Here is a 12159-nt window from a genome sequence, read left to right as displayed (position 1 = left end):
AACATCGGAGGGGCTGTGGGGGGAGATTTGGGTGATTTCAGTGTGGGTGGGTGACAAGTCCCATGTGGTGTTTGTGTATGTGTGCGAAGAAAGAGTGAGCAATATGTATTACGGGAGAATGGGAGGGCTCGCGGTGTCAAGCTTTGTTCCCCGGCTCCTGTCACAGTGTCAGGACGAGTTATCGTCGCGGCAGCTTCTGAGCTCCTCGGGCGGGGAAGAGTAAAAGGCCAGTTTGTGAGTTTGTTCAAACTCCACTGTCACCCATGTGCCAGGGAGGGCACAGCAGATGGTGTATGAGTTGATCAAATACGACAAGATTGCAGCAAACTATTTTCCCTTTCTCCCCCCTCTAACATGCATTGTTAACAAGGAGCCATTTGTATGTCAAGTAATGCGGGTTAACGGCGGGGATCTAATCTCCACCATCCCCTGAGTAGGAGGAAGAAGGAAGCATTTTTGTTTGGTTTTAGTGTGGCTGAAGAGAATTATTAACGACTGATTAGTGTGTGGTGAAGTGTGCTGAAAGCTTTATCCTGTAAAGATTTGAGGACGTGATTAAATAGCATGCCATTTTCCCTGTTGTGCCACTTCATCAGCAACGCTTCATCAACAGAACTGTTTAATTGCATGACTTTTAAAACAGACTTTTAACGCTGATATTCAGGGTGAATTTTGAACTCATTTAATGGATTTATTTTCTCCTTACTGCTTTTTATTCCTTAAAAGTACCTTATATTCTTTATCCGTCTAGACTGGACAGAAGTTTTCACAGAAGATGTAATGTGTTTCACTTCTCTTCATGCTACATTAAGTCACGTTCGCCCACTTCCTCCCTAACTCTCTGTCTCTCATCTGTCGTTTTCTCAAAAGTTATGGTGACGGGTGACCAAATGAAACACACCATTACCTTCAGTAAAATCGCATATTTCTCTGGGTTTGAACATGGTTGGGAACATTAGAGATAATATAAGTACACAACTCTGCAAAGTATGTCACAAAAGTCACGTTGTTATTTGACAGAATATTACAAACTTCTTTGTGGGCGCTGCTGACTTTATTCCTAGCCCCTATGATAGCTTGCATGAATTACGTCATGTGTGTCCTGTCACTTAACTGACCAGATGTTTTCCATTGTAACATGACTTTAATCCTCTGTCTTAGAGGACGCCTGGTACAGCGTCGCATTCACTCATTAACATCTAGGTTTGCATTTTTATCTTGTAACTACTACTTACACTATTATAATAGGGTCGTGTGCCAACTTTTTTTTACTTCCAAGGGCTGACTGCATGATGTGACCCTTATGAACTCACTAATATCATATATATAGGTGATTTAAATATCCGATTTTTCACCAGTGGTGTGCCGTCTTTGTTTCTAATATCTTTCAGACAGAAAACAAGATTAAATTCTTTCACTAACTGAATCTCAGTGGGGAGGCACTTGCTTCCTCTTCTGATTCTGTCCACGCTAATTAATAACAGGTAACAAGTAGGTGTGAACAAAATGACACCGTCAAGATAAAAAGAGCCAAGGAAACTGTAATGTGTTAAGTTTTGCAAGAGACTCATTCATGCCAGAATATAAAAAGTAATCATTCATCTTCCAAAAAGAGGATCAGATCAAAAATACACACAGAATAAGATTGATGTGCAGTTTCAGTGAGTACCTCTGCTCAGACTTCTGTTGCCCACATAATTCACCTGCTTTCTCCCAAGCTGACTCCATGCCCCAGCACCAGCCTCTGACCTTTCCTAACCAGACTATGTTTTAATTACCGAGCGCCCCCGTTGCCTGCTAATTAAAACATCATGTCATGTATTATTCAGCCATTTTCTCCACCATTGCTCTAACATAAAGCAAATGAGAGGTGCACACTTTACCCCGTCACACTCCGTCTGATCCACTCTCACATATGTTTAATGACTAATAAAAGCAGATGATATTTTCCTAAGAGGAGGAAATGTTTGCTGAAATCCCTCTGTAGTCTTTCTTTTTTTCCATCCTGGTAGCTGCTGACCTTTGCGTGAGTGTCTGTGACTGAGATTCAAAGGAAGCTGTACCATTTTCAATCAAGCACCACTTAATAAAAATGTAAATTGATTTTCTGTTGCACAAAAGCGGCCTGGAATGGAATTTTAAAGAGCTGCTTTCATTGGAAATGCACCAGTATCACCAGTGATAAGCAGAACATTGAGGAGTACGGAGACATTTAAAATGAGATAAGCTCAACATACAGTGTGTTCGGTATGAATTTATAAATCCAATGGTAACTTTATCTTCTCCATGCACTCTGGCCTGTGGTAAATATTTTCATGTTTTATTCAAGTGGGCAAAACATATGAAATATATAGAAACGTAACACATTTAAGTATTTAAGTTCATTTTTGAGGTCGGAAAGTGCAGTTTAAGATTTCAAGGTCCACCAACTAGCTTTTTTGGAGCTTTCATCCACATTAGGCTGTCGTCCTCTGCAGAAAAGTGACAACATTTGAGAACACTCCAACCACTGAGGACGGATCGGATGTGTTTATTGAACTTAATTAATTACCAGTGTGATTAATTGTGTCTGGGGCGCCCTGAGGCACAAAGTACCTGGTTGAAATCCAAGCAGATTTGAGCCTCATTTCCTATCATCTCTCCACTGTCTACTCTATAATAAAGACATAAAATGCCCCAAAATACTGGAATAAGAAGGTGCACTTTGTTGCAGTCATTTTTTTGCTGAAAAATTAAAATAGTCAGCAGTGATTTGAAGCAAGAGCTCTGACTCCTTTATTAAAATATAACTGAAGCCACAGTCTTTCCCCCACATAAAGTGTTTTTGTTGCCTAAATCTAAACACACACGGGGCTTTCTGTTAGCATTTTTTGGCCTCACGGGTCAAACCATGCCACGCTGATCCATGTTTCCATTATCAGTTGAACTGCACCGACCACACCACACCTGGGATGGACCCTCTCTGGTGACGTTTGCGACAGCGGGCAGCCCATTCTCCCCGTCAAACAAAAGCTTCTTTCTAACTCATGTCTGTATGAAAAAGCCCTGACACAGCGCTGAAGATGCAAAGCCTTCAGTGCATGTGAACATTTTCCAGGTGGGAATTCCATCTTCTGCAAAGCGCCGTTAACTACTGGATGAAATGACCTCATCCGTGGACGGTCTTGTGTTCTCCATTCTACCACAGTATCATATGAAACTTTGGCCTGCACACACTAATAAAATTTTGATCTGAAGCTCAAGTTTTTCATCTGACAATTAAGATTGGAAGAATTTCTTCGGGGATGAACTGAGCTGTGCTGTGATCTCCAGCGAAGACCGTGAGAAAGTGGTTTTGTGGTTTGGCTGTGGACCTCCGTGTCTGCTCTGTCTGTGGCTGCCAGTCAACCAGAACGCTAATCTAACAGCAGATACAATCCCACCATCCCAGCCCTTTGTCTCCTCACGCATGGCGATAATAATTTATCCCAGCTTTTATCTGTTTTTTTTTTTTGGACCCCAGTGGAGGGACTGCGAGTGTTTACTTATCTGATTATGGATTTTTATTCAACAAACGACTCGTGTTTAGAAAAGCAGGGCACCTTTACACAGATCACACACACACACATACAAACACACACACTTCTGCTCTGTGACTGTTCTGTCTATTCACCTTGCACTGGAGACGACAGGTGATAGCAGAGCACATGTACTGGTACCTGTACAAACACACGCACTTGTGCTCTCCAGTTTGTTTTGATAGTCTCGTAGGTGTCTGGGGCTCGCTGGAGACACCGCGGTCGTGGGAAAGCTGTCTTGCCATCAGATGGTAGCTCTGTGTCACCACTGCTGTTGTCTGTAATCTCCTGTTTTGTCTCACTGAAGGAGACTTTCTCAGGCAGGACAGAGCTCAGCAGAGATTACTGCAGGCCAGATTAGGAGAGACCTCAGTAAAGATGGGTATAGCACAATGTCAGACTTGAAATGAAAAGGGACAGCCGTCCCTCAGTGGTGGAGCTGAGCACTTGATTGTTGAAATGTTTCACGGCTGTGTTGCTTTGCATTCACTTCTTCACCAAAGTTTTTTTTTAAATATTTACTGCGAAAAAAGGAAGCGCTGTTGCGAATCCGAATGGAAATAGCAAAACACTTTTTTTTAAGCAACAAATACAAGGTGGAAGAGGTGAAAGCTGAAACAATTTTCAATATTCAATATTCTTTTCTTTTACTTTTTCACCCCAGGTGGTGTCATATCTGTGCCTCAATCCTGAGCGTGCAATTAAACATTCTGAGATTATTTGTAATCACATACATTTTATTTTCAAGAAAAATTATCAGGCAAAGAAATGCAAAAAATGCACTCTCTCCAACACTTAGACCCTCGCTCACAGGGCCTCTTCTCTGCTCTGTGTGCTCAGGTTTGCCTGTAGGCTCACTGGACCTGACGGAGTGACAGTGTGTCACAATTTCAGTGTGCCAGTCAGAGAACTGGATTGCCCGCAAGTTGATTGCTAGTAAGATCAATTACACAGTGCAACAAGGAAACACTGTGAGAAACAGTAAGACGACACTCTACAGACACCAGTGGTGGAATGTAACTAAGTACATTTGTCTTTAGTCTTTAGTGATAGTACAATTTTTTATATCCTTCTTGTCGAGTGAAAACCATGTATCTCCAACTTTGAATTACAATTTTTGAGTGATCCTTAATGCCCATAAAAAATTCTCCTAGTACTAGCTATATGAACTTTTTTTTTAAAAAAAACTCTTGGATTATCTGGAAAATGCATTGTCACTGAAAATGGGGCTGTTTTTCTTTTTGGAGACAGGTGGTTCTCTCTTGTAGAATATGATGCATTTCTATAGACTGAATTACTCAACAGTATAAAAAGTAGTTAAATGCAACATACGCATTATTGCAGCAATATCAATCCAAAAACATTAGAAATAGCAAAACACTGACAGGGACCCTTTTTCCTTTTAATACTTTAAGTACATTTATGTATCATTTTGAATGCAGACGTTTTCTTGTAGTGGATTATCTTCACAATGTTTGCATTGTTACACTTACTTAGATAAAGGATCTGAATACTTCTTCCACCACTGACAGCCACACTCAGAAGTTGTTAAGTCATTTATTTTGGTAATTGCATGCTACACAGCCAACGAATAAATGGTGTGATTCCACATTGTAAACAACTGTAGAGCCCTCGTTCACTCCATGGAAGAGGACCCCCTCCCTCTGCAGATATAAAAGGCTCATGCTAAGATAACAAAAGCAGGATTCTTTGTTTCAAGTGTTTATAAGCTAACAAAAAAATCATTATGAGTATCAAATTCCTCTTCTGCTGGACCGTACATGCTGACCCTCACGATGTCCCAGGATGCACATGATAATGGCACGTACATAGCAACATTCCCCGACAGCACTGTGACTTGAAAACTCCAGTGTGTGCACCAACACTTGTCTTGTGAGGCATTTAAGTGACTCATAATCTAATTTTTCCTCATATTTGCCTCCTGACTGCAGTAGCTTGTCTTCATTAGCAGCGATGGCCTGGAGTGAGTGTGTCAGGTTGATGGCTTTTCTCTGCCTTGCCCGCTAGCATGAGCAAGTGATTAGCTCATCGTTAGCTGGGTAAATGGTGGCGAGACAGGACACCCCTGGGTTTGTGTGCACTTACTTGTATGTGTGAGAGGGGGTGTGCGTGGACGTGTATGATGAAACATGAACGTTTTTGCATGTGAGAGATTGTTCGCGCCCCCTGACTCACACCCCATTGATTTGCTGAGGAAATTGTGTTTTCGCTCTCCGCCCCACTGCCTCACTTATCACCCGCTTCTGTAATACGCGTGTTTGGCCTTCTGGTGGAGACAACAGCACCCAGAGTTCATAACACATGCACGGTTGCACATACTTACACATTGACAGTACACTCATGCATTAGCAAACACTTCTGTTTGTGTTACAGCTCCAGATGTGTCCTCTTGTGGATGTGGGTGGGTGCATGATGTGGGTCGCCGGGTTGGTGTACTTGTTGGGAGCGCTCTGTGCAAACATGTCCTCAGACACACATTCACTAAGTTCATACAGACATCTTTGACTCTCAGCGAGGTAGACACACTCGCTCTGTCGCTGTCACTTCCTGTTTCTCCTCCAGAATCAGAAGTGTTATGTGGCAGCCACTAACATATTTTTCCATTGAAATACTTTGAAAGTAGGATGAAGGATCACAGTTGTTTCACTTGACATTTTTGAAACACAAATTCTAAATATACACCTGTTATCTGTAATCAGTGACATCATCAGCACGTTAGAAAGGTAGGTGATTATTACTTCTTGCTTGCAGTCTTCTTCTCTGCTGGTATTCTTACATGTCTTGGCGCTTTAATGCCACCTGTGGATCAGTGGAATACTGTGAAACAATTAGTGCTAACTGCATGGCTAACTGAGCTTATTAGCAAACGTTACAGTTCACAGCAGTTAGTGATTACTTTTAGCCTCGCATAGCATTAGCACATCATTGAGAGTTCAGGCAGAGCAGCCAGAGGACATTAAAGGGAAAACCAGAAGATTTTTTTCCCAATAAAATATTATCCAGATCACCAGAAACATAGCCCACATTTAAAAAATAATAGGTCCCCTTTAAGGAGGAATTAACGTATATTTCAAAGAAAAATGCAAATCACGTTTTTGTAAGTTTTGCCTGTTTCTTCTGCATAATTTTGTTTTTGAGGTCAAACATTGGAGAGCGGTTGAAGACAGGAGATGAGACAGCTTAATATCACCAGCAATTAAAGTCTCATTTCAGTAAGTTCAGTAAATGCCGGAGTTTGCAGGCGTACCCAGCCCTTTAATTTGTTTTGGAAAAAGCTATCAAAATTAATTCATATCAGGAGCAAAGATTCGCATTTGGAAAATGAAAAACAATTTCAAGGTTTCATAATGTTCGTACGGGTTGTCTGTGCTCCACAGAGGCCTGACAGCTCACTGAAGCCGTATCGCAGCATGAAGCAATTCTTTTTTCAAGAGGGCTTCACATTATGTTTTAAAACGCTGATTTTCATTGCCTCTGTGAAATAACAGAATAGATCACACGGAGACTTTAATGGCAGCCCTCTCCTCCTCTTTCCACACTATCTTGTGAGACAATAATTTGGAGAGCATCAGTAAGTGTAGCCTGAGAAAGTGAGATGAGCCATGATTCCCTGTTCATGCATTTGCTCATACAATCATCTCCGTAATGACTGGTTTTCAGCCAAATACTTACGAGTCTTTCAATCCAAATAGACTTCTGGTATTCACAGCATCAAGGCTAAGATACTGTAGTGGTTTAATTCATCTTTTTCAGGCAATGTCAAAGGACAGTGTTGCCAGTGAAAGGGATACAGGAAAAAAGACCAGCGATGAGGACAAAATCCCTGATCATGGCTATAGAAAAACTGGTAGTGGGCTTGATAGTGGGCAGTAAAATCACCATTAATGGACCTGAAAGTGTTGCTAAGTATTGGACCTGGGCCACAAATTGGCTGACAAGCTCTATTCATGCAGAATTCAGATATTAAAAGCAGAGTTCTTAGGATTTTCTTTAAAAAAAATATGTTTAGACTCATACAGAAATAATCTCTCTCAATCATCACTAGTGTGTGACAGTGTCTGTACAGTATCTGTAGAGACCCTGCCATCTGCCTGTATTTTTTTATTTTAATTTTTTATTTTGACTGGTTGTGGGACATTTCTGGGCACCAACCTTTAGCCGGTGGGTGTACAGCCCGCAGCCAATAACAGCACGCATGATGTGAGGGCCGGAGGTGTTACACTGGGCTCTGTTCTGGTGAACGCAGTCGGGTGGTGTGCGGTTCTGGTTTTGATGAGCCAGGGAGGAGGGGCCAACCTTAGATGTTGTGTTTACTAACTACAACTCACAAATCCTACTCATTCTGCCTTTAAGTACCGAGATATAAAGTTATAAAGGAATATAAAAGCATGTCCTATTAACACGTTGACCACAGTCGATGTGTGAGGGGAAAGTGTTCTTTCAATATTGTCACAGTCATTATTGACATATAATTAAGAAAGTGCCTAGGATTGGGTATCATCTTAATAAAAACTGGAGCTCTCTGCAAGTTCAAACTCAATAGTTCAAACAGTTATAATGATTTCAGTGGAGACTTATGTGTCTCTAAATTAAAATGGGTTTCACCACTCAAGCTTTTTCTGTAGAGATTAGTTGTTCCAACTAACGTTAGCTTGCTATGGCCTCTGGAATATTGTTGATGACCTGACTTGATTAAATGCTATTTTATATAAAATGTGAAGATTTTGAATAAGCCTGTATTTTACAAAAATAACAATATGCCACATTACAAAACATTGTGCATATAATATTAGCTAGGTTAGCTTAATTGGCTATTTTCACAAATAGACTTACCAAGCTAACTTTGCTGCTACAAAAAGGCATCAATGCCAACTCCAAAATGCATCTATATTTAAATAGATTTAAATTAATCTAAGCAATACCTTCATTTACAAATGATAAGCAGTCAAATGTAGTATATTGTTTTCCCCCTAAAACTCCTTTAAAGTAGAATTAACATATATTTCAAAGCAGAATACATATCCTGCATACTGCATGTTGTTGTAAGTTGTGCAATTTTTTATTTTTTATTTTTACTAAGGTTGACATAGTTCACGGATATTGAATGGACTCATCACAGAACAATCTATTGATATTTATTGTTATGTTGATTGTCCATGTCTGTTCATCCTGGGATTATGCCTCTTCCTGAAGTTTTGTGGGTAGTTATTCCTTAGCATATTCAAATAGATGATTAAAGGATAGTGTTTAACGCTATGCTGTACAGATTAAAAATCCCCTTAATGCTAATTTGCGACTTGTGATATTGGATTATGCAAATAAAATGGAGTCTTTACTAGATAGGACATTTAAGTTTTAACTGTGCAAACTTGCAAATTGTTGCTAGCCAGCAAATCCTGTTTTTTAAACTTATCTATTTGTGAAAGGGTCAGATGGTTATATAGATAGTATATAGATATAGATTCTGTCTAAATATTCTGGTTTTGCTCAGGTAATATTCCAAGAGTTTAATGTAGGGATCCACAAGAATTTAAATCAATATAAATCCAAGTCAGAATCAGTAGGATCTTCAATGTTAACCTGTTGTCTCATTCTCTTACTATCAGATTAGAAGCTCCCTCCCCTTTGTGATGTTTACTGCCTCACTGGTGTGCCTCATTAACCTGCTGTAGCTGTGGGGCTTATAACACAAGCCCAAGTGTCCATGGCTCAGATCTCATGAATAGGAAGATTGTTGGCAGAGAGCAATGGGGTTATCACTCATGTCAAATTCCTGGCCAAAGTGGCCACTTTGTTTGGGAAAAAGATCTGGCTTTGTCACGGCTTGGCAGTCATTTATTCCCCCTCGAGTGAAAGGAGCTCAAGACAGCGGAACAAGACCTCGAGAGAGAGCACAGACGCAGTGTGGAAATCTTGTTATTCCAAAACAACACTTAATTTTTCAATTATGTTAAAATTTCACATGGTTCTCTGAGTTTTCAGAAGGCTGTGTATGGCTTATTGGCCCATTAGACACATTCAGATTCATTCATAATCCACCACATGATTTCTCTTGTCACCAATCAGAACACAACCTGTTTTGGACAAGTCCTGGAGAGCTCACTGTTTGTAGATAAGAGATTTTCATCTGGCAGTGATTTGAGACACTGAAAGTGAAGAGGACCACTTCATCACTCCCAATACTGACTTAGTGAAAGACTCCGAACCAGCCATGACATGCAGGGACGATAAATATGTCAAGCCATCAATTAGGTAACCTAAAACGAGCCGTATATAACTCGACTTGAGAGTTTAAGGCTCAAGGTGTAGTCGGCCTTCACTAAGTGTGTATCAGCAAAGATAGATAAGGTCACCGAAAAGATTATGTTTCTATGTGAATGAGAAAAAGTGACTCATGCAACAGAAATATGAGATGTTAATGATACACAGTGCAACACAAAAGCTCAGCCCTGCATTAATCACATCTTAATAATATTCCTCAACATCTCCTGAAAGAATATTCTTTCACTGCAACCTTACTGGAAACCTTGGCCAAGCTCTGCTGTCTGAACGGCTGGGTGTGTTACATCTAAAATATTTCCTCTCCTTGAATGACTACTATACATCTGCACTTGGAACATTGTGATTTTGAAGGTTAAGAAATCAGGACTAACATTGCTGCTCCAGCCTCCTCCCTCTTTCTCCTGTTGACAGTCCAGCTAAATGTCAAATCTGTCAACGACTACCACTTTACCCCAAGCGACAAAAGAGGGGTCGGGTTGCCGCTGTTGTTCAGGAGAAGCTTGCCGCACGAGAGCATGGGTTCTGAAATTTGATATATTTCGCTGTGCAGTGCAACATTTGTATTTAATCTTAACACACATTAACCTGGTCTCACTTTGTTGAGTGTAAAGCTTTAATTAATTAATGCGCTTCATTACTGATGACATTCAAATAATGATCAAGTCTCAACTGAAAGCCTATCAATAAAGGACAAGCCGAAAGGCTATTAATTGGAAAAATAACTGGAAAGTTGAATTTTATTTAACTCAACTCGAACCCGTGGAGAATTCTTTGACGCTTATTTATTGTTTACATCCCCGTTTCTGAATGCATCATGTTTCCTTGAGGTCGACCTTCAAGGGAAACAGATCCCAGCCAGCTAAATATGCCTGATCCATGCATTATTCCCTAGGAAATCACATGTTGAAAAGACCCTCTCTTACAATCTGGAGCCACACTAAAAGTTAAGGAGGTCTATCCTGGGGACAAGACCCATCCTCCATCCAAGTTTCATGGAAATCTGTTCAGTAGTTCAACCAACCAACAGACAACAAGGATGAAAACATAACCTCATGTGTGAAGGTAATAAAGGCCTGTTTCTGATGTAAGCTGTTCCAAAAGAAAGCCTTGATCTTTCTGCAGTTCACGCAAACATTTGACCAGCAGCTCCTTGAGAAGTGGCCGAGGTTGCTGAAACTTTCTTGAGAGCTGATTCCGAAATGAAAAAGAAATGTAAAATGAGGGTTTCAAGTGAGGAAATACATGCGAAGGCAAAATGGAAACGCTTTCACATGCTTGCCTCACTGGCTCTTCAGTGTTTGGAAAATTGTGCTAATACAGGATATGTCAGGGCAGGAGACATTTTTCATGTCCGCTGTTGAGATGAATGACAGGTTCTGTCAGAGCCTGTTCGACTAATCATCATCTGCTTCTTAGCGAGAAGATGGCTGATCAGACATCCGCTGAAAGACTTTAAGCATAGTTTCATCACCTCAAGCTTTTAGTTTTTAGCCATTACATCCACCAGTAAAGCTGGCGGTGACTCTGATGTAATTCTGCTCATTTTCTCCAATTTCTGCTCCTTTTCAGCTCTCGCCATCACTCTCCATCTCTATCGCCATTTCATTCATATTCCACCATTCAGACATCTTCTATCGCAACAACATTTCAACCTGAAAACCTTGAGGCTGAATGAGAGGCAAGAAAGAGAAGTAAACAGTTTCTTCTCTGGACTTCAATTAGACTATTTATCAATAGGAGTGTCTGGCTGGGGAGGTGAAAGATGGGAACCACATTCACTTTTTGATTCGGTTGTGCCTGGAGGAGAGCAGATAGAGATTAATGAGCTTATTAAATCCAAACGGACTCCCAGACAGACAGCTCATTAAAACTGCAGTGTTTGGGAGCCCTTCACAATGCAGGTCACTGGCGTAGCAGCCTATCGAAATCGAGCTTGTCCATCATAAAGAAACTAGGCACGATCAAAAAGAAGATTCCAGTTGTTTTTCAGCTGTCAGCCCAGGTTCTCAAAGAAAGACTTTAATGGACGTATTTGTCAAATGTTTATGTATTGTCAAGATAATGTTATATCAATACTGGTGAGACATGGACACATAACTTCTCACCTGTGGGGGGAGAGATGTTGGAGTTCTTTCTGAAGCATCAGATACAAGTAAGGGTGTTTGACACATACTCTCCTGTGTGTTCATTTTATACAATAGTATATAATAGTGGCCTACTAATAGGCCAGACATGAAATATTACTATATACTGTGTTTTTGCAGAAATCAACTATATTTTCCCTTGATTAAATTAATGA

The sequence above is a fragment of the Pagrus pagrus genome (genome assembly GCF_965226575.1).
Source record: "Pagrus pagrus genome assembly, chromosome: 6".
Lineage (NCBI taxonomy): Eukaryota > Metazoa > Chordata > Actinopteri > Spariformes > Sparidae > Pagrus > Pagrus pagrus.
The sequence above is the reverse complement of the archived record's forward strand: the minus strand, read 5'-3'. Positions refer to the sequence as shown.